Here is a 21,180-nt window from a genome sequence, read left to right on the forward strand (position 1 = left end):
GGCAGCAGGCTCCGGGTCGTCAAGCTGGGCAGCAGGCTCTGGGTCGTCAAGCTGGGCAGCAGGCTCCGGGTCATCGAGCTGGGCAGCAGGCTCTGGAACATTAGGCCGAAAAGCGAGCACCGCAAGGGCAGGCTGGATCACAGGCACCGGCTCAGCAGGCTGGGTAACGGGCCCCGGCTCAGCGAACTGGACACCGGGCACTGGTCCGGCAAGCCGAATAACGGGTACTGGCTTAACAGGCCGAGTGATGGACTCCGGTTTAGCAGACTGAATAACGGGCACCGGTTCAGCAGACAGGGTAGCGGGCACCGGTTGAACAGACAGGGTAACGGGCACCGGTTCAACAGACTGGGTAACGGGCACCGGTTCAACAGATTGGGTAACGGGCACCGGTTCAACAGATTGGGTAACGGGCACCGGTTCAACAGACTGGGTAATGGGCACCCGTTCAACAGACTGGGTAACGGGCACCTGTTCAACGGACTGGGTAACGGGCACCCGTTCAACAGACTGGGTAACGGGCACCCGTTCAACAGACTGGATAACGGGCACCGGAACTTCAGGCGACACGGGCACCGAAACTTCAGGCTGAGACACGGGCACCGAAACTTCAGGCTGAGACACGGGCACCGAAACTTCAGGCTGAGACACGGGCATCGAAACATCAGGCTGAGACATGGGCACCGAAACTTCAGGCTGAGACACGGGCACCGAAACTTCAGGCTGAGACACGGGCACCGAAACTTCAGGCTGAGACACGGGCACTGAAACTTCAGGCTGAGATACTAATTTCAAGACATCAGGCTGAAAGGCAGGCAAAGAGACACCAGGCTGGAAAGCAAGCACCGAGACATCAGGCTGGAAGTGGGCACATTAGACCGGGAAGCGGGCACATCAGGCTGGGAAGCGGGCACATCAGACTGGAAATCGGGTACCGAGACATCAGACCAGGCAGCATGTACTGGAGCTTCAGACTGGGCAGCAGACAGAGGAGCTGGCACATCAGGCAAAACAGCAGGTACCGGCACAACAGGCTGAACAACAGGTACATCGGACTGCGCAGTAGTCACTGGAGCATCAGACTGGAACATGGACACTGGAATGTCAGGCTGAGCAGCAGGCACTGGGACCTCAAACTGGACAGCGGGCACAGGCATTGGTACAACAGGCTGAGTAGCAGACACTGGCACATCAGGCTGGGCAGCAGACAGGAGAACATCAGGCTGGGCAGCGGACGGTGGCACATCAAGCTGGGCAGCAGATGGTGGCACATCAGACTGGGCAGCAGACGGTGGCACATCAGGCTGGGCAGCAGACTGTGGCACATCAGGCTGGGCAGCAGACCGTGGCACATCAGGCTGGGCAGCAGATGGTGACACATAAGGCTGGGCAGCAGACGGTGGCACATCAGGCTGGGCAGCAGACAGGAACACATCAGGCTGGGCAGCAGACAGGAACACATCAGGCTGGGCAGCGGACAGGTTGGTTGGTGTGGAGGCAGGTTGGGTTACTGGCAGGATCATGTGGGTTGGAAAGAACTTCAGTTTCTTCTTTGGCTTAACTGCTGGAGATCTGTAGGTGACTGCAGGACTGTAGGTAGGAGGTGAGGCATACTGAAGAGAAGGTCTGGGATATGGCAAGGAAGAGGGAACAGTGGCCAGAGGAAGTTCTTGTGGGGAAGTTGTAGGTAGCAGAGAAGAGGCAGGCAGGTTAAAGGCAGGATAAGTGCAGCGGGTAGAGACAGGGTATTGATATTTGGTGGGAAGCAGGGTATATTGGGCTGAAATGGAGGTTGCCATGGGTGAAGGGGAAAAAGACTCTTGGGCAGGCAGGTGTCTAATAGCAGGTCTGGGTTGTGAAGAGCTGACCGCGGTTGGAAATAATAAGTCTGACCATGCCTGTAGTACAGGTTGAACAAACGTGGGTTCACATACTGCCTGTCTAACCAGGGACTGCACCGAATCTATACAATCCACTAGCACCTGTTTAGGACAAGCTGAATAATGCTCCAGAAAGTATACAGCATCATCCTCCAACAGCCATACCAGAGACTCCACCTGATCACTACTGAAGGGGGGAGAAAAATCGTCACTTCCTTTAGGACTGCTAGATAAGGCTAGCTCAGCACACAGGGGCTGAACGTTTTTAAACAGTAATCTACCCTGATCAACCAGAGAATGGGCCAGACGGAGCTGATCACTGGCCCACTCTTTCAATACCAGACGACAGTAATTGTTATCCTCCAACACCAGTGAAGCAAGGAGAACAACTGTTTCTGATTGCATTTTAGTAGCAGTAACAGCACTACAATGGTTCCTCTGCGCAGTCACTTCTAGTCAGTGATGGCCTTGGTTTACTGTCATGAACAGGTGTGACCAGAACTGTGTGATCTGCGACAGAGGACACCAAAACGTATATAAGTGAAAATATAATAATTTATTAAAGTAAGTGAATAATATAGTGCAACCACCTCCAATATGACACAGTGCAATAACCAACCAACAGCCAGAGACCCACAAATAACAGACAGATAAGTACAATAAAGTGCAAATACCAGGATCATAAACAATAGCCAGGCCAGGGTCATACACAGCAGATCAGCAGAAGGACAGGGGATGTTCCGGAGACATAAACGTAAGCCAGGCCAAGGTCATACACAGGGAGATCAGCAGATGGGGTCAGGAACACAGGACAGGGAGAGGATGGATGGATCAGACTGCAGGCAGGGATGCAAGGTAACAGGTGGGACAGGATCAGATACACGGGTCACAGGTTCAGGGCACAGGAACAGGTTCAGGATCAGGATCAGGATCAGGATCACAAGCTAGCAGGTCAGGGCACAAGGAAGAAACCAAGGCAAACATGTGATTGCTTGCCGGGTATTTATAGGCCTGTGATTGGCCTCAAGTGACACCTGATTGTAGGAGGTACTGTCTGCTCCATACTGCCAGGATCCATCCGCTGGTGGACGCCAGTACTGCGGCCCAAAGATGACATAACATCAGCAGGGAAAGCTCTCCTGACAGTTCCAAACTGCCAGGAGACACCTGCTGGTGGACCTCAGTACTGCATGCCAAATGACAGATATTACCAGCGGATGGAACATTTCCTGACAATATCACGTATCCACCCCAATTTCCATATGGATTCTAATAACACCACAATTATTGTCAGAATTAAACAGATATGGGGTCATTTACTATAGCGCCAATATATGATCCTGCAGTCCCGAAAAATAAGGCCAATTAGGACTTTAACTCTCGGAAACTGGGAGTACATGCAAATGGAAAGTCGCACTATTGCCGGTGAACATGCCTGTCAGAACAGCATATGCGGGAATAGTGGTAGTCAATGGGGCTCGAACCTGCAAAATTCAAAGTTCTCACTGAAGGCTTGTATGCAAGTTCTTTGCCATAAAAAGTGTATGGGGACCCGGGTCCTGCCCCAGGGGACATGTATCAATGGAATTTTTTTTTTTTTAATGGCTGTTTTTTCAGGAGCAGTGATTTTAGTATTGCTTAAAATGAAACAATAAAATTGAAAAATTCCTTTAAATATCGTGCCCGGGGGGTCCCCTTAGTCTGCCTGTAAAGTAGCGCATGTTTCCCATGTTTATTACTGTACCGCAGCAAAATTACATTTCTAAAGTAAAAAATGTCATTTAAAATTGCACGCGGCTGTAATGTTTTGCCTGATCCCGGCAATATACGTAGAAAATCACAGACAAAAACAGCGTGGGTTCCCCCATCATTCCATACCAGGCCCTTCGAGTCTGGTATGGCTATTAAGGGGAACTCTACGCCAAGTTAAAAATAAAATGGCCCTTATCGAATAAAGGTCGGATATTGTACCCCATACCCAAGGTGCTTTGGGGGGGTGCAGAGCCCCCCCCTGCCTCAAAGCACCCACCCTCCCCATGTTGAGGGCATGCGGCCTGGTATGGTTCAGGGGGGGGGGGCGCTTGCTCGTCCCCTCCCTTTCCTGAACTGCCGGGCTGCTTGCTCCGATAAGGGTCTGGTATGGATCCTGCGGGGACTCCACGCCATTTTATTTTACTTTTGGTGTGGGGGAGTCCCCTCGGGGTCCATACTAGACCCGAAGGGCCTGGTTTAGACCTGGGGGAACCCCACGCAGTTTTTTTTTTTTTGCTGTTATTTTTTGTTTAATTTTTTTGCCGACATTTTTTTTTACTTTCAGTGGAGAAGCCGCTGACAGCTGATGACTCATTGGTTGTTAATGACATGGCGGCTGGCTTCCAGGCCCCCCCACCCAAAATCCATACAAGGCCCTTCTGCTGTGGTATGGATTTTAAGGGGAACCCTGAACCAAAATGTAAAAAAACACGTGGCGTGGAGTCCCCCCAAAATCCATACCAGATCCTTATCCAAGCAAGCAGCCACGGCAGGCTAGGAAAGGGGCGGGTGAGCGAGCGCCACCCCTCCTGAACCATACCAGGCCACTAGCCCTCAACATGGGGAGGGTGCTTTGGGGTATCCCCCAAAGTACCCTGTCCCCATGTTGATGGGGACAAGGGCCTCATCCCCACAACCCTTGCCTTGTAAAGGACACAGCGGCTGGCTTATCATCGTTATCATTGAGAATCATGGGGTACAACTTGTCATGAAACTCGGAGTTCCAAATTTGCTGGAAAAGTTGCCCAAGTGTGAAACAAGTCATATACAGCAAAATCTTGGTTTGAGTGTAACTTTATTTGAGAGTATTTTGCAAGACAAGCAAAATTTTCTAATTTATTTTGACTTGATATACAAGCAATGTCTTGATATACATATAGCGTCATGTCACAACCGAGTATAAAAGAGAAGAGAGGCGCCTCTAAGTGTATCAATATGGTTACATTTAATGAAGGTACAATATTTAGCAATTCACATGGTTGATGATTAAAAGAGGCACATCTATCTATGCAGGCATCCGGGTAAAGCTGTCCACATAGACAATCCTCCGCACCGCCATCGACGTCATCCCTTCCACACTGTGCTCCATGAGCGCTTCCAGCCTCGCTTTCAGATCACTCTACTGCAGGGTAGTATTCCCGGTCATAATTGCATGACTGGGAAGACTTTACCCCGGATGCCTGCATACTTGGATGTGCCTCTTTTAATCATCAACCATGTGAGTTGCTAAATGTTGTACCTTCATTAAATGTAACCATATTGCTACACTTAGAGGTGCCTCTCTTCTCTTTTATACCCTGTAGCTTCTGCTGGATTTTGCTTCTAATCCCCTTCTGGAGGCTTCCATTTGTGGCAACCTAGCACAGGTGGAACAAATCATCTGAGTTTCCATTATTTCTTATGGGGAAATTTGCTTTGATATACAAGTGCTTTGGATTACAAGCATGTTTTCGGAACATATTATGCTCACAAAACAAGGTTTTACTGTATATTTGGAAAGGAGCTCTCATTTATATTTGCATAGTCCTTCCTGATTTACATCAGCATAACAAATGCAGGAAGTGATGTGTGCACATGGGCAAATGTGTGGTGATGCCAAACAAATCAATGAACCACACCAACACCAAATCTAACTACCACGTCCACCCCCACATTGAGTAAGCACATATCCTACACTTACCCAAGAAATGAGCAGCACCTCCTCTTTGATAAAGAGGGAACTTGCCATGTCCACCTAGATGGAGAGCCTGAGCAGCACAGGAACTTCCAGGTGATAACAATGACTCTTTTCGGGTCAGAAGGTGAAACCACGCTCTTTTGATCACAGCTGCGATTATTTGATCGCAACCACGTGTAGCGCTGGTAGATTTGCAATCTACCGCATGTTAGGTAAATTTAGTAAATTGTGTCAGCTTGGCTGACGTTGTGGGTGTTTCCGTGCTGACCGGTGGGTGTCACTGTTACAACTGGTCAGGGTTGGAAAGGCAACATGTTGAAGCGAATAGATGCTCCTCTGTCCCGGAGGCACGCTCGGTGGAGGTGGTCCTCCGAGTTGCATTCTGGGCGAGGGTATTTATAGGACAGATGCCATATTTTGGGGTTCGTTTTTACAGCCACCTGCTGGCCCTCCTGGCCAACAGGTATGCGTTAAGGAGCTACCTCGTGGTCCTCCGATCGGAAGGCCCACGATACAACGGCGCAGGGGTGGGTCCAGAGGCTTGTCTGGAGCCTACCACCGCGGCCGAGGAATGGTCCTGAGCTGTCGGTCCTGTGTGACGAAGCTGGACAACTGAGGAGATCCCAGGGGAGGACCCATCTTGGAGAGATCACGCCGTATGCTGGTCTATAGAGGGGCCTGGTGACTCGGTTGGAGGACGTATCCAAAAGTAACTATACAGCATAGTGTTGCTGACTCGGCTTAAAGGTTCAAGCACTGTGACTGACTTTCACTACAGCAGATCTATACATCCTGTGGCAGAGGATTGTACGGATTCTTTTCCCAAACAAGTCTGTGGTAGAGACTTTGATTCGTGCTGCGTGCTGGCTGCTAGACCGGTGAGAGAGGCCTATCCAGATGAGCAAGGAGTGTGTCCCATGAGGGGAGCGCATTTCAAATAGTATTGCAAAACAGAGGGAAGCAGAGTGAAGGTAACAGACCCGCTTAAACCAGCAGCTCCGCAGAGAGTTAGTGCTACACACGGGGGCGTCGTCCGGGATTTGTTGACCGTCAGTTGCTGCAACCCAGTGGAGTGTTTTACCGGGAGTTTACAGAGAGAGCTGGACTTTGAAAGAAAATCTTTTCAGGAAGAGGAAAGGTTACACTGCAGGACTTTGTTTCTAAGTGCGTAGACACTGGGCGACAGAGAAAGGCCCGGGAGTTATGTGACTGAAAAGACAAGTGGGAGGAGTTACCCTACTTGCTACTGCGTGGGACGCCTGTATGTGTTTGGCGCCAGAGGGAAAGAGAGGCCTCGTGATCTTGCTGAGAAGATCAGAGTGTGGCCATGTTTTTTTCGGCGTTGCAATCGGTTGTGGGATCCAGAGTGTTCCCTGCAAGCACCGTGATGAATACTGTGCAATCTGGGACTTTGCTCACGGATACTGGAGTTCGATTGAAGCTGCAGGGGAGGTTTGTTCTGTATACCTCGGGAGATGTTGAGGGATTGGGCATGACCTGCCATCGATGCGAAGGATTGGCCATGCATCTTCGTCCATTCGGCCGATGTCCACAGTGTGGAGAATACCTGTTTGTGGTGGAGCAGCCTATCATGTCACCCCATGCCTATCGGATGGATTGGGTGACAGGTATCGCTACAGTGGAAGCTGCTATTGCTACAGAGAGGGAGCGACGGGCTGCCACTTTGCCTGTTGCTACTGACAATGTTCCAGAAAAAGACATTGTTGCTGTTGTCTCGCCTGGAGACATTACTTTGGTTCCTGAGTCCACTACGCCTGCTCCTGTGGTGCCTGCTCAGAAGAAGGTGGGCTATGTAAAGGCTTCTCGAGGCCGTGGCCGAGGCCTACCCCAGAGGATGCCTGAGCCGGAGCTACCAGAGTCTACGTCCGGAACGGGTAAGCCGCTGTTGGGGACTGTAAATAAATATTTGCCAGCTGAAGAATTGAGAGACTCGGAAATAGAATCCATGTCAGATCTTTCCGGGGATGATGACTTATTTGAAACCATGTCGCAAGAGCTATTGTGGTCACAAGGCGAAGATGTTGCCTCCACAATGACTTTTTCTGAATGGACTGCCATGAGTTCTGGGAAGACGTCACCCTGTGTGGAAACACACAGTACTGTTGCTGGGACTTTGCCAGAGGCTACTAATTCACTACAGACACCGGCTGGGTCTATGGTGAGAAAGTCACTAAATTCTTGTGTACCGCCTGGTATGGAGAGAGACAGATCTTTGCCAAAACTTGCTCGCTTGCAACGGATGTTAAACAAGCGTGTTGCCGCAGAGTATGGATTGGAGTTTCCCTATGTGCCCCAGGATGTTATGCGGGAGATTGAAGCTAATCGGGAGCTTTGGTACAGTGAGGCTGTTTGGGACTACTTGTCTGTGCCTAAGCCCTTAAGAAAGACTGGATGTTCCGTCCGGATGTATGAACGTTTCAGCGGATGCTTTGTACATTGGAACTTCGGTCGGCACATCTATGCCGATAAAGTGGTAATTTGCAGACCAGGAAAGGACAACGTTGTGTACTTTATTACCACTGTGGATAAAGAAGGGATATCGTTAACCTTGCCAGATCCTCGGTTTTACTGGTAATTATGGACAATAGAACTTTGAAGTTACCTAGTTAGATAGTGACAGGGTAAAGAGGTCTGTGTGGTCAAGATCTATGGATCCTGTGCTGTGTTTAAATCAAAGGACTTCTTGTTTGCTAGCCGGATTTCTTTTATAGAAAAAAAAAGTTCTTATGTAGGGATGGACTCCTAAAGTATATATTTTTCTCTAATGTAGATTGTGGGAAGAGAGTTTCATTTTTTTAATGAGACTTTGCTCCTACTGTTGTATAGGATGTATATGTGTGTGTTTAACTATGTTTCCTTTTCAGGGATCATCGGATCATATATAGAGCTGGGAGGCTTTTCATCTAGTTAGTTAGTGAGGTTGTGTACCCTTATACTGTGGTTTTGTTTACGGCTGTGAACATAATGTTTTATAGATATAAGTCTCATAGTGTCTTTAAACTGTCCTTTCTTTCTCTCTTTGCTTATCTAAAGTTATAAGAAACTCAAATGCTTACTCTCAGGCTTGAGAGTTACTGTTACTGTGTCGGGACAGACGTTGGGGACAACGTCTATTGTAGTGGGGGGAGTATGTAGCGCTGGTAGATTTGCAATCTACCGCATGTTAGGTAAATCTAGTAAATTGTGTGTTAGGAAGGTTAAAAGTTCGCCTCTGTTCCAGCTTGGCTGACGTTGTGGATGTTTCCATGCTGACCGGTGGGTGTCGCTGTTACCACTGGTCAGGGTTGGAAAGGCAACGTGTTGAAGCGAATAGATCCTCCTCTGTCCCGGAGGCACGCTCGGTGGAGGTGGTCCTCCGAGTTGCGTTCTGGGCGAGGGTATTTATGGGACAGACGCCATATTTTGGGGTTCGTTTTTACAGCCACCTGCTGGCCCTCCTGGCCAACAGGTATGCGTTAAGGAGCTACCTCATGGTCCTCCGATCGGGAGGCCCACGATACAATGGCGCAGGAGTGGGTCCAGAGGCTTGTCTGGAGCCTACCACCGCGGCCGAGGAATGGTCCTGAGCTGACGGTCCTGTGTGACGAAGCTGGACAACCGAGGAGATCGGTTGTCCTGTCATCAGAAGTAAGCTCAACGGAACCCTAGACCCGGTGCCGGTGAAACAGAGGGAAGCAGAGTGAAGGTAACAGACCCGCTTAAACCAGCAGCTCCGCAGAGAGTTAGTGCTACACACGATTCAAATTTTTTATTTTCGTTTATTTGCAGATATGCGAATCTGTATTTCTACATACAGTCAGGTCCATAAATATTGGGACATCGACACAATTCTAATCTTTTTGGCTCTATACACCACCACAATGGATTTGAAATGAAACGAACAAAATGTGCGTTAACTGCAGACGTTCAGCTTTAATTTGAGGGTATTTACATCCAAATCAGGTGAATGGTGTAGGAATTATAACAAGTTTGTATATGTGCCTCCCACTTTTTAAGGGACCAAAAGTAATGGGACAGATTAACAATCATCCATCAAACTTTCACTTTTTAATACTTGGTTGCAAATCCTTTGCAGTCAATTACAGCTGAAGTCTGGAACGCGTAGACATCACCAGACGCTGGGTTTCATCCCTGGTGATGCTCTGCCAGGCCTCTACTGCAACTGTCTTCAGTTTCTGCTTGTTCTTGGGGCATTTTCCCTTCAGTTTTGTCTTCAGCAAGTGAAATGCATGCTCAATCGGATTCAGGTCAGGTGATTGACTTGGCCATTGCATAACATTCCACTTCTTTCCCTTAAAAAACTTTTTGGTTGCTTTCGCAGTATGCTTCGGATCATTGTCCATTTGCACTGTGAAGCGCCGTCCGAGAGTTCTGAAGCATTTTGCTGAATATGAGCAGATAATATTGCCCGACACTTCGGAATTCATCCTGCTGCTTTTGTCAGGAGTCACATCATCAATAAATACAAGAGAACCAGTTCCATTGGCAGCCATACATGCCCACGCCATGACACTACCACCACCATGCTTCACTGATGAGGTGGTATGCTTTGGATCATGAGCAGTTCCTTTCCTTCTCCATACTCTTCTCTTCCCATGACTCTGGAACAAGTTGGTCTTGATCTCTGTCCATAGGATGTTGTTCCAGAACTGTGAAGGCTTTTTTAGATGCTGTTTGGCAAACTCTAATCTGGCCTTCCTGTTTTTGAGGCTCACCAATGATTTACATCTTGTGGTGAACCCTCTGTATTCACTCTGGTGAAGTCTTCTCTTGATTGTTGACTTTGACACACATACACCTACCTCCTGGAGAGTGTTCTTGATCTGGCCAACTGTTGTGAAGGGTGTTTTCTTCACCAGGGAAAGAATTCTTCGGTCATCCACCACAGTTGTTTTCTGTGGTCTTCCGGGTCTTTTGGTGTTGCTGAGCTCACTGGTGTGTTCTTTCTTTTTAAGGATCTTTCAAACAGTTGATTTGACCACACCTAATGTTTTTGCTATCTCTCTGATGGGTTTGTTTTGTTTACCCCATGGTTCCCAGCCCCATCTCCCACTCCCATTTTTTCAGGGGCTAAGAAAGAACCCCGAGGTGGAGCATCTTACCAAGGCCGGCGCTACCACTAGGCAGACTAAGCAGCCGCCTAGTGCACACTGCTACCTAGGGCGCAGCCATGGCCTGTCACCTCCTCATCCCTGCTGGATGTAACCTCTTGAGCCGCTGTCCCTGTGTGGCGGGTCTGCAGGAGTGTGTACTGGAGGTCCGGAGGAAGAGAGGGAATGTCTGCTGCCGGGGATCGTGCAGGAGTGCGGGGAGGGAACTATCACATGCAATACACTGACAGATCCCTCCCCCGGCTCCCCCAGCTCCCCCAGCTGCAGAGCTGATCGGCGGCTCAGGGCTCTGATTGATGCCGAGAAGCTGGCCTGCCTCCTTCATTGTCACTGGTGGAGACTCGTTGGGGGGTGTGGCCAGCCAAGGGGTGCTCCCGCCTGTCACAGGGGGTGGAGCGGCCGGCCTCAGGGATAATCGCAGGTCATTCTGGGTGGAGCAACATGGAGGTAAAAAAGGCTTTAAAAATGTTGTTTTGTTTTTTATGCAGCCACTGGACTGGGAGAAATTGGGTTGAAAACTGCTCTGCCCAATATCTCACAGTCAGGACAGTGCTACAGGAAAGACCAGATATCATCTTGATCTTTGTCAACTTTATTATTCTATCTTTATACTTTTACATAGAAGTAAGTTATCTGACAAGATCAAGACGATATCTGTTTTTTCCTGTAGCACTGTCCTGACTGTGAGATATTGGGCAGAGCAGTTTTCAACCCAATTTCTCCCAGTCCTCTGCCCTGCTGTCACTCAGTCCTCTGCCTGCTGTCACCTAGTCCTCTGCCCTGCTGTCACCCAGTCCTATGCCTGCTGTCACCTAGTCCTCTGCCCTGCTGTCACCCAGTCCTCTGCCCTGCTGTCACCCAGTCCTCTGCCCTGCTGTCGCCCAGTCCCTTGCTGTCACCCAGCCCTCTGCTGTAACCCAGCCCTCTGTTGTCGCCCAGTCCCCTGCTGTCACCCAGCCCTCTGCTGTCGCCCAGTTCTCTACAAAAAATTTGTTAATGTTGCCAACTATGCTTGCTGTGTACGGCAGTTCAATGGGGGGGAACAAACATCACAGGGGGGTATAGACAGGGCCGGTGCTAGACTGTTTTGCGCCCTTTCTATACCGTATAGAGGTATAGAAATTATATTTTAGCGGTTAAGAGGTCTTATTTTTTGGGGGGGGGGGGCGCAAGTAGCTGGTGTCGCCTAGGGCGCAAAATAGTCTAGCACCGGCCCTGCATCTTACTATTGCTGTTGCTTGTGTAGGTGGAATGTGTATTACACCAATCCCTGCTGACCCTCATCTCCAATTCATCCCATGTGATTGGTGCAGTACCCATCCCACCCACACAAGCAGCAGCAGTAATATGATACTCCACCTCAGGGTCCTTCCTTAACCCCTGCAAGAGAGCAAAAAACTCTGGAGGGGAAGGTAGAGGGGGAGTTGTCATTCCGGTGTAGATTTAGCCCAGTGACAGCTTGCCAAAATAGGTGGGATCTGTGAGAGCAGCTTTCTTGCGCAGCTCTGCTTGAGGAGACACAATCTGTATTATTCATTACTGCTCCTATACTGTACCCTCCTGCCCCCTGTACTCTGTCCACTTACCCATCCCCTGTACTGTGCCCTCCTGCTCCGCCCTGTACTGTATCCTCCTACCCCCTGTACTGTGTCCACTTACTTAGCCCCTTTACTGTGCCCTCTTGCTCCCCCCTGTACTGTGTCCACTTACCCTCCACTTGTGCTGTGCCCTCCTGCCCCCTGTACTGTGTCCACTTACCCTCCCCTCATGCTGTGCCCTCCTACCCCCTGTAATGTGTCCACTTACCCTGCCCTCGTGCTGTGCCCTCCTGTCCCCTGTACTGTGTCCATTTACCCTCCCCTCGTGCTGTGCCCTCCTGCTCCCCCTTGTACTGTGTCCACTTACCCATCCCCTGTACTGTGCCCTCCTGCTCTGCCCTGTACTGTACCCTCCTACCCCCTGTACTGTGTCCACTCACCCTCCCTGTACTGTACCCTCCTGCCTCATGTACTGTCCACTTACCCTGTACCCTACTAATACAGTTACATTTTCATTATTTTTCCTATTATGGGCGTAAATGGGGCCTCATGTCTAAGTTTTGCCTAAGGCCTCACAAAACTTAGAACCGCCTCTGTTCCAGGTTTTGGCAGAGTAAGGGTTTGGGTGCTATTTGTTTTCAGGGAGCTATAGTAAATTAGATTTTGGGAGTATTTTTTCACAAACGCTATAGTGAATGCTGGTTTAGCACCAATTAGCACTAATTCGCTGTAATTAGCGTTGCGGCGCTATAGTAAATAACCCCCATAATGTCAGCCATTTATTTAAAAAATGTGGGGTTTTTTTTTAGCATTGGGGTACCTAGCATATCTGGCACCCAGGGCTGATAGTTTTTTTACATCCCCTCCAGCGCCCCCACCCCCCCCCCCCCTCCTCTAAAAAAATGTTTTTGAATTATTAATTTGCACCAAGCCAACTTTTGGACATATATAAATTGCAATAACAGTGGGCATAGTTAAATAATACCTGAGCCTAGTCTTCCTGTATTCAGCACACATACAGTGCCTTGAAAAAATATTCATACCCCTTAAAATTTTCCACATTTTTTCATGTTACAACCAAAAACTTAAATGTGATTTATTGGGATTTTATGTCATAGACCAACACAAAGTGACACATAATTGTGAAGAGGAAGGAAAATGATGAAAGGCTTTCAAAACTTTTTACAAATAAATATCTGAAAAGTGTGGCATGCATTTGTATTCAGCCCCTCTTTGTAGAACCACCTTTCACTGCAATTACAGCTGCTTTTTTTTTTTTTGGGGGGGGGGGGGGGGGTCTCTACCAGCTTTGCACATCTAGAGAGTGACATTTTGCCCATTCTTCTTTGCAAAATAGCTCAAGCTCTGTCCGATAGGATGGAGATTGTCTATGAAGAGCAATTTTCAAGTCTTGCCCCAGATTCCCAATTGGATTTAGGTTTAGACTTTGACTGGGCCATTCTAATACATGAATATGCTTTGGTCTAAACCATTCCATTGTAGCTCTGGCTGAATGTTTAGGGTCATTGTCCTGCTGGAAGGTGAACCTCCACCCCAGTCTCAAGTCTTCTGCAGACTCTAACGGGTTTTCTTCTAATGCCCCGTACACACGATCGGAAATTCTGCCAGCAAAAGTCCGATGTGAGCTTTTGGTGGGAAATTCCGACCTTGTGTATGCTCCATCGGACTTTTGCTGGCAGAATTTCCGCCAGCAAAAGATTGAGAGCAGGTTCTCTATTTTTCCGTCGGAAAAAGTTCCTATTGGAAATTCCGTTCGTCTGTATGCAATTCCGACGCACAAAAAAACACGCATGCTCAGAATCATCGCTTCGTGTGGAACTTCCCTTTTCTAGTGCCGTTGTACATGTTGTACGCCACCACGTTTTGATGGTTGAAAGTTTAGAGAACTTTTGTGTGACCATGTGTATGCAAGCCAAGCTTGAGCGGAATTCCGTCGGAAAAAAACATCCAAGGTTTTTCCCATGAAAATTCCAATCGTTTGTACAGGGCATTAGATTATCTTGTTTTTGACTCCATCCATCTTCCCATCAGCTCTGACCAGCTTTTCTGTCCCTGCTGAAGAAAAGCATCCCCACAACATGATGCTGCCACCACCATGTTTCACAGTGGGGATGGTGTGTTTAGGGTGATGTGCAGTGTTAGTTTTCTGCCACACATAGAGTTTTGTTTTTAGGCCAAAAAGTCAAATTTTTTTCTGATCTGACCAGAGCACCTTCTTCCACATGGCTTCTCGCTAACTGAACTTCCTATGGCTTTCTTTTAACAATGGCTGAATACAAATGCACGCCACACTTTTCAGATATTTATTTGTAAAACATTTTGAAAACCATTTATCATTTTCCTTCCACTCCAAAATGATGTGCCACTTTGTGTTGGTCTATCACATAAAATCCCCAAAAAAACATTCAGGTTTTTGGTTGTAACATGACAAAATGTGGAAAATTTCAAGGGGTATGAATAATTTTTCAAGGCACTGTATGCCACAGTAATTTTACCCACAAAATATACTTTAATAACTGTGCCACAAGCGAGAATGTAACAGAGGTACAAACCTCAACACACTTGTAATGAAATTAAATTGTTCCATCACATATGCTTTTCTACACAAAGCCAACCTTACAGAAGAACTTCAGGAGTAATGTACAATACATAATGTGCAGAGGTCAGGGGTATGAAATGTAAAACACAGTGAAGGGAGTTTATTAAAACTGGAGCAGACAGGATCTGGAACAGATGTGCATGACAACCAATCATCTTCAATCTTCAACTTGTTCAGTTAAGTTTTGAAAATGAAAGCTATAAGTTGATTGGTTGTTATGCACATCTGCTCCAGATTCTGGCTGCACTAATTTTGATAAATCCCCCTGAGTGCCTAGAGTACAGGGGTCAGAAGTGCATACCACACAGGCCACTTTACAGAGTACAACCAAGCGCTGAACTGTCTGGGTGGGCACTGACCTGAGTCACCTAGGCTTGTCTAGGTGACTAGTTGCTAATTAGCTTACTGTTTAATTAAGATAACTGTTAGGCTGGCCATACATGTTGCAAATTTCTTTCCTGCAACACAGACAGTGCTGACAGGGGAATCCCTCCTGCTGAGCCATTGTCTACTCCTAGGAATGACCTCCCAGGGGGTATAAAGTATATGTTTGAGTTTTAATAAAGAGTCATTCCTTTGGCTTTTATGTCAACATCTTGTCTGTGTAGGATGCTTGCGGTAAAGGGCTAGTATTAACTCTCAGTCTGCTGGAGGGGTTTGGATGGCAGGGTGCACTGTTTGCCATCACAAGGGGCTGACTGGCTACTTTTGGCCCAGGGGTCAAGAACAACCCAGAGGTGAGGCGCATGGTGCAGCGACTCAGCCCCCCTTCCACTCTACATTTTCCCTCCCTCTTCCCAAACCCCATCCCAGGCTGAAGCTCCACTCCAGGCAGGGCCGGATTAAGAGCATCATGGGCCTGGTGTTTTGGTGGACCAGTGTACAGGGGTCAGTAGGATGTAGAGCAGTGTACAGGGGTCAGTAGTAGGTAGGGCAGTGTACAGGGGTCAGTAGGATGTAGAGCAGTGTACAGGGGTCAGTAGAATGTAGGGCAGTGTACAGAGGTCAGTAGGATGTAGGGCAGCGTACAGAGGTCAGTAGGATGTAGGGCAGCGTACAGAGGTCAGTAGGATGTAGGACAGTGTACAGAGGTCAGTAGGATGTAGGGCAGTGTACAGAGGTCAGTAGGATGTAGGGCAGTGTACAGAGGTCAGTAGGAAGTAGGGCAGTGTACAGAGGTCAGTAGGATGTACGGTAGCGTACAGAGGTCAGTAGGATGTAGGGCAGTGTACAGAGGTCAGTAGGATGTAGGGTAGCGTACAGAGGTCAGTAGGTATGTAGGGCAGTGTACAGAGGTCAGTAATATGTAGGGTAGCGTACACAGGTCAGTAGGATGTAGGGCAGCGTACAGAGGTCAGTAGGATGTAGGGCAGTGTACAGATGTCAGTAGGATGTAGGGCAGTGTACAGAGGTCAGTAGGATGTAGGGTAACGTACAGAGGTCAGTAGGTATGTAGGGCAGTGTACAGAGGTCAGTAATATGTAGGGTAGCATACACAGGTCAGTAGGATGTAGGGCAGTAAACAGAGATCAGGGCAGAGGACTAGGCATGACCATAGCAGTAGAGAGGGATCAGCAGATCAGAGGACAGGGGGGCTAGATGGCACATTACAGGGGGGGTCAAAAGGCCAAATTACATGGGGGTTAGCATGGCACAGTATGGGGGGGTGTCAGCATAGCACAGTATGGGTGGGGTCAGCATGGACCAGTATGGGAGGCGGTCAGCATGGAACAGTATGGGGGGGGTGTCAGCATGGCACAGTAGGGGGGTCAGCATGGCACAGTATGGGGGGTCAGCATGGCACAGTATGGGGGGTTAGCATGGCACAGTATGGGGGGGTCAGCAAGGCTCAGTATAGGGGGGGTCAGCATGGCACAGTATGGAGGGTCAGCATGGCACAGTATGTGTGGGGGTCAGCATGGCACAGTATGGGTGGGGGTCATAATGGCACAGTATGGGGGGGTCAGTATGGCACAGTAAAGGGGGTTAGGAGAGCGCAGGGCACAGTGCAGAGAGTGAGGAGGACAAAGTAAAAGGGGATCAGTAGGGGCAGTGTAAACCTATGGGCAATGACAATCCTTGATGAGCCCAGCTTATCACAGTCCTTCATGAAAAAGTAGATGCCATCTTCTCATTGGTCTAACAGTATTTCTATGCTAAGCTGCAGTAACTCAGCAGACTTAGCACAGAGGTGCCTGCAAGCTAATGCATGATATACTAGCTGAGCTCACCTCCAGACAAGCTCAGCTCCCTGAGAGCTCTCTTTCCTCTTCCCTCTTCCTGGCGGGCGCAATCGCAGATGCCTGGCACATCCCTATCCCGCCCACTCAAACAGCAATAGCCAGAAGGCTCTGCCCCGAGTATTTTATCCTGCAGGAGAGCGCCTGTTTCTGCCGGGGAGTGAAGTAGTGGGTGGAGATTCAAATCCCAATGTGCAGACATGGGCAGCAGATCCCTGATACTGATGAACTTTGTGCAGACATGCAGAAATTACAAAGGTTGATGTAAGCTGCCCCGGCGGCTCTGATTTCTCAGAAACCGGGACAAGACCATGGCAGAACAGCTTACTAGACAGCTGCCAAGTATGGGCCTATTCTAAGGTAGGGGCCCAGGGCTGCAGCTCCATTAGCCCCTACAATAATCCGGCCCTGACTCCAGGTACTCTCTGCTCACCGGGCAGGTTGGGCTTGACAGCGCCTGCTGCACTAACTCTGCCCCAGGGGCTGCAGGGGGGAGCTGGAGCAGCTTGGTCGGAACTGGCCCGGGAGGAAACTCGGGGATGTTTTACTTCTCTTAATCAGGAAGCCTTTGAGGCAGACGTGTCACTAGAACCTTCAGGGCCCCAGTGCAAGAAACCATGAGGACCTCCCTTATCTGTGGCTGGGGCCCTTCCCTCTGAGCCCAGGGCCATTCCTTCCAAGCCCAGTTGCAAGTGCAACCTTTGCAACCCTGGTATTTCCACCACTGGTTTCAGAAGTAAATTTTATTTATTTGTTTTTTTTTTTACCTTTTTTTCTTTTACAATTTAATTCTTTTTTATTTTTTACTGTTTCCCATGAAGGGAGCTTTGGTGAGATATCAGGGGTCTAAGTAGACGTGTGATGTTTCACTTTTAAGACAGAGAAAGGAAATTAAAGACACAGCCCTCAATCTCTATATCTGCAGCTTCAGCTGGACTGGAATAGCTCTGTATAGAGCTTCCTGTTCATTCACAAAAGCAAACACTGTTTACTATGCGTCAGATATCAATGGACAGAGTCAGTGATCGCTCCATCCTGAAGCACCCCCCGCAGCAGCCAGCGGTAAAGAGGAGGGGGGAAGCTGGGAAAGCTGCAGGGGGACTGTGTGTGTGTGAGGGGGAATCAGGCTTTCAGCTGCTGCAGGAAGAAGATAGAGGGGATCGGTTCTTTAGGCAAGTCTGCGGCAGAAGTGGTGCAACCTTTTTAAAGGGCATCAGAGCAACCCAGCAACCCAAACTCTCCTCAGCTGTTAGTGAGAAGAAAAGGAGAGAGAGAGAGAACACAGGAGCCATGCAAGGCAGTGCTGCAGCCAATGTGAGCTAGAGGAGAAACAATCTCTGAGGCCCTCTGATTCCTCTTGTACCAAATTGTAATGTAACTGTAATGGCTGCCTTCATTTTGTTAAGCGCTGCTCAAACTGTTGGCACTATTTAAATCCTGTATAATAATAATAATAATCTACCACCCAATGTTGCAGAGGACACTGTGGCTGTTCTGCAGACTGGAAGGAAAAGGATTGCTGGGAACCTCGTGGGACTATGGGAAATGTAGTTTCCAGGAAATATGTTCCTACTGAGCCAAGGATGGGAAAGATCTACAAGTTCCAGGAGACCAGAGAGCTACAGCAGTAAAGGAAACGGATGGACGCCTTGGGTTTGGGGCAGTTTCATGAGGAACTGAAAGGTAATCGCTAGAAACTGAGAGAAAGACTCTACTGCAAATCTACCCAGAGTTCACAGCTGTGAGAGATCACCATCACCAGTTCCGTAGGAGATCATCATCGCTGAGTACAGAGTCACAGCTGATGTCACTGTTTTCAAACAGAGAGCAGAAGGAGGTGTAATCAAATTTTGTTTGGTGGTGAGAGGCTGTTGGCCATCACTTCCTACCCACTTCTTAAAGGAACAGTGTCACCTATTTTTAGGATACAGTTTGGGTTTTTAAACCTGGTATTGTGGGTTCCAATCAAATCTGTTGGCAGTACAGTGTCTGAGTAGTTAGCACTTCTGAATAGCAGCACTAGGGTTGTCAGTTTGAATCCCAACTGCAGCACTACCTGCACAGAATTTGCATGTACTCTCTGTGCCTGCCTGGGTTTCCTCCCACACTCCAAAGACATGATGGTAGGTAAATTGCCTCTTGTATATGTATCAATGTAAGTTAGGGACCTTGGACTATAAGCTCCTTGAGGGCAGGGACTGATATGAATGTAGTAAAGTACTGGGTAATTGACTATATTTATTGACTATATAATTGTGCTATATAAGTACCTGTAATAAATAAATTCTGAGCACTCCCAAATCCATTTCCAGGCCCCAATAATTTCCAATACATTGGCCAGTGGGAGAGTTGTGGAGAGACTGATGGGTCTTCATTTCACAATACCACCCCTTAGTTAGGACCTTCCGGTTTTAGGGTTCAGGGGCAGAGACATTTGGTCTTCAAGTCATTTATGTGAGAATTTATTAATTGTTATTGTTTACTGTTATTGCTTTTCGGTATTTTATTGCTCATTGGGAATATTTTCCAAAATAAATTTTCCTCATCGAAATTTGGTGTGCCAGAGGGTATTGGCATTGCCAGGAAGGTTATTGACATCCAGAATCATGGGACCCAAACATAAGCAGCTCCTTCAGGGTTAAGCGCTACATATGCATTAGAGAACATGTTGCTGCATTAATTTGTCACTTTTATTTCTGCCTAGATTTCAGTTTTAAAGCCGTTTTGTGACTGGCTTTCATTATCCTAGAAGCTGGCATTTAGCTCAAGGGGCAAGTGGCCATATTTTTTCAAAATATACTTCCTTAAATCAGCTTCAAATACTTCAGTCAAGATTTATTTTATGTGCTCATTTACAGTTTTCAACTTTAAGGTTAACAATCACTGATAAGTTTACTACTATTAATTGTTTCTTCTAGTTCAGCTCACTTCTGTAATTTGCCATATCTGACTATCATGTAATAATCTCTTTAGCCTGGCTGCTGGCCTGCTTTGCTATTGTGCACCTGTATACACAGTACAGGTAAGCATGCCCAACACAGAATAAAAAAAAAACTTGGTAGTAGGTAGAATTTATTTGGCATTAGAGACTTCTCATATATTTTTTGCCAAAAAATACTTTCCTTGACTTCTCACAATTGTTTTTGTACACTACCTGTAGCAAAAGCGCAGAGACCAGTACCCAGTTCCAGGACAATGTAACTCTTACAGACGTGTGTTGAAGTTATGTCACCATTGACCACCCAGTGGCCAAAGAAAGAAGATGAAAGATGCTGAAAAAGCAGCAAATAGGATAGCAGAGACACATGATAGAGTGGATTCGAAAATAATAGTCCTGTCAACACTGGAGGAGGTCAAAAGAAAGCTGGCCTCATTTTCTGTAGAATTTTTTTGGAAAACTTGTAGAATTTTGTTTGTATAAGAAAGTATAAAAATCACTCATCCGCCCATTCAATGGTGCCTTCATGGACTCAACTGATTCATGGATATGACTTTTCGTTCGAGTGTCACCTCTGTAAGCAGGGGTTAGTACCTTTATTAGTGAAACCTATCCCTTGGATGGACATAGTGAGTGGGGCTAGTCTGTCCTTTATAATCTAGAGTCGGAAGAGCCTGGGGTGAGGGGATAGGAAGAGGCTACCCTTAGTATACTGCCATGTAAGCCATGTATGCTTGTAGCTTTAGGAAGTGAACCTTTTAGGGCTGGCAGGCTCTCTGTTGGAGAGCCCAACTAGGGGGATACCTACAGTGAGAACAATTGGAGAGTTGGGCGGACCACCTAATGTTAATGTTAGACATTGTACTGTGCAGAATTCTTTATGTCTGGACTGAAAGACTGGAGATGAAGGGTTTGTTGTAAAAAAACTGTTCGTTATGCATCTGCTACAATAAAATCATTGAAAGGTTGAACGCATGGACATTCCTTGTTTTTGGAGGTGGGCCTTAGGCCTGTAAAATGTAAGTGGCCAAAGATGTCGGAGTTTCTTGACCTTTTATTTTTTTGTGTGTGTGTACCCTTTCTCATCCCTGAGCAAGAGGATGGTGGGAGGGGCCCTTGGCCA

At 47.7% G+C, this 21,180-nt stretch overlaps 1 long non-coding RNA gene across 1 annotated transcript in view; it reads left to right on the forward strand.

The window, feature by feature from the left end:
• Positions 1-20,952, forward strand: part of LOC141102568 (uncharacterized) — a 29,522-nt gene extending 8,570 nt beyond the window's left edge. The window contains exons 2-3 of the long non-coding RNA XR_012235152.1: positions 18,597-18,802; positions 20,280-20,952. This is a non-coding gene — a long non-coding RNA (uncharacterized lncRNA). The remainder of the gene's footprint in view (positions 1-18,596; positions 18,803-20,279) is intronic.
• The last annotated feature ends 228 nt before the right edge of the window (positions 20,953-21,180 follow it).

The sequence above is a fragment of the Aquarana catesbeiana genome, linkage group LG07, assembly GCF_042186555.1.
Source record: "Aquarana catesbeiana isolate 2022-GZ linkage group LG07, ASM4218655v1, whole genome shotgun sequence".
In the NCBI taxonomy this organism is placed as follows: domain Eukaryota; kingdom Metazoa; phylum Chordata; class Amphibia; order Anura; family Ranidae; genus Aquarana; species Aquarana catesbeiana.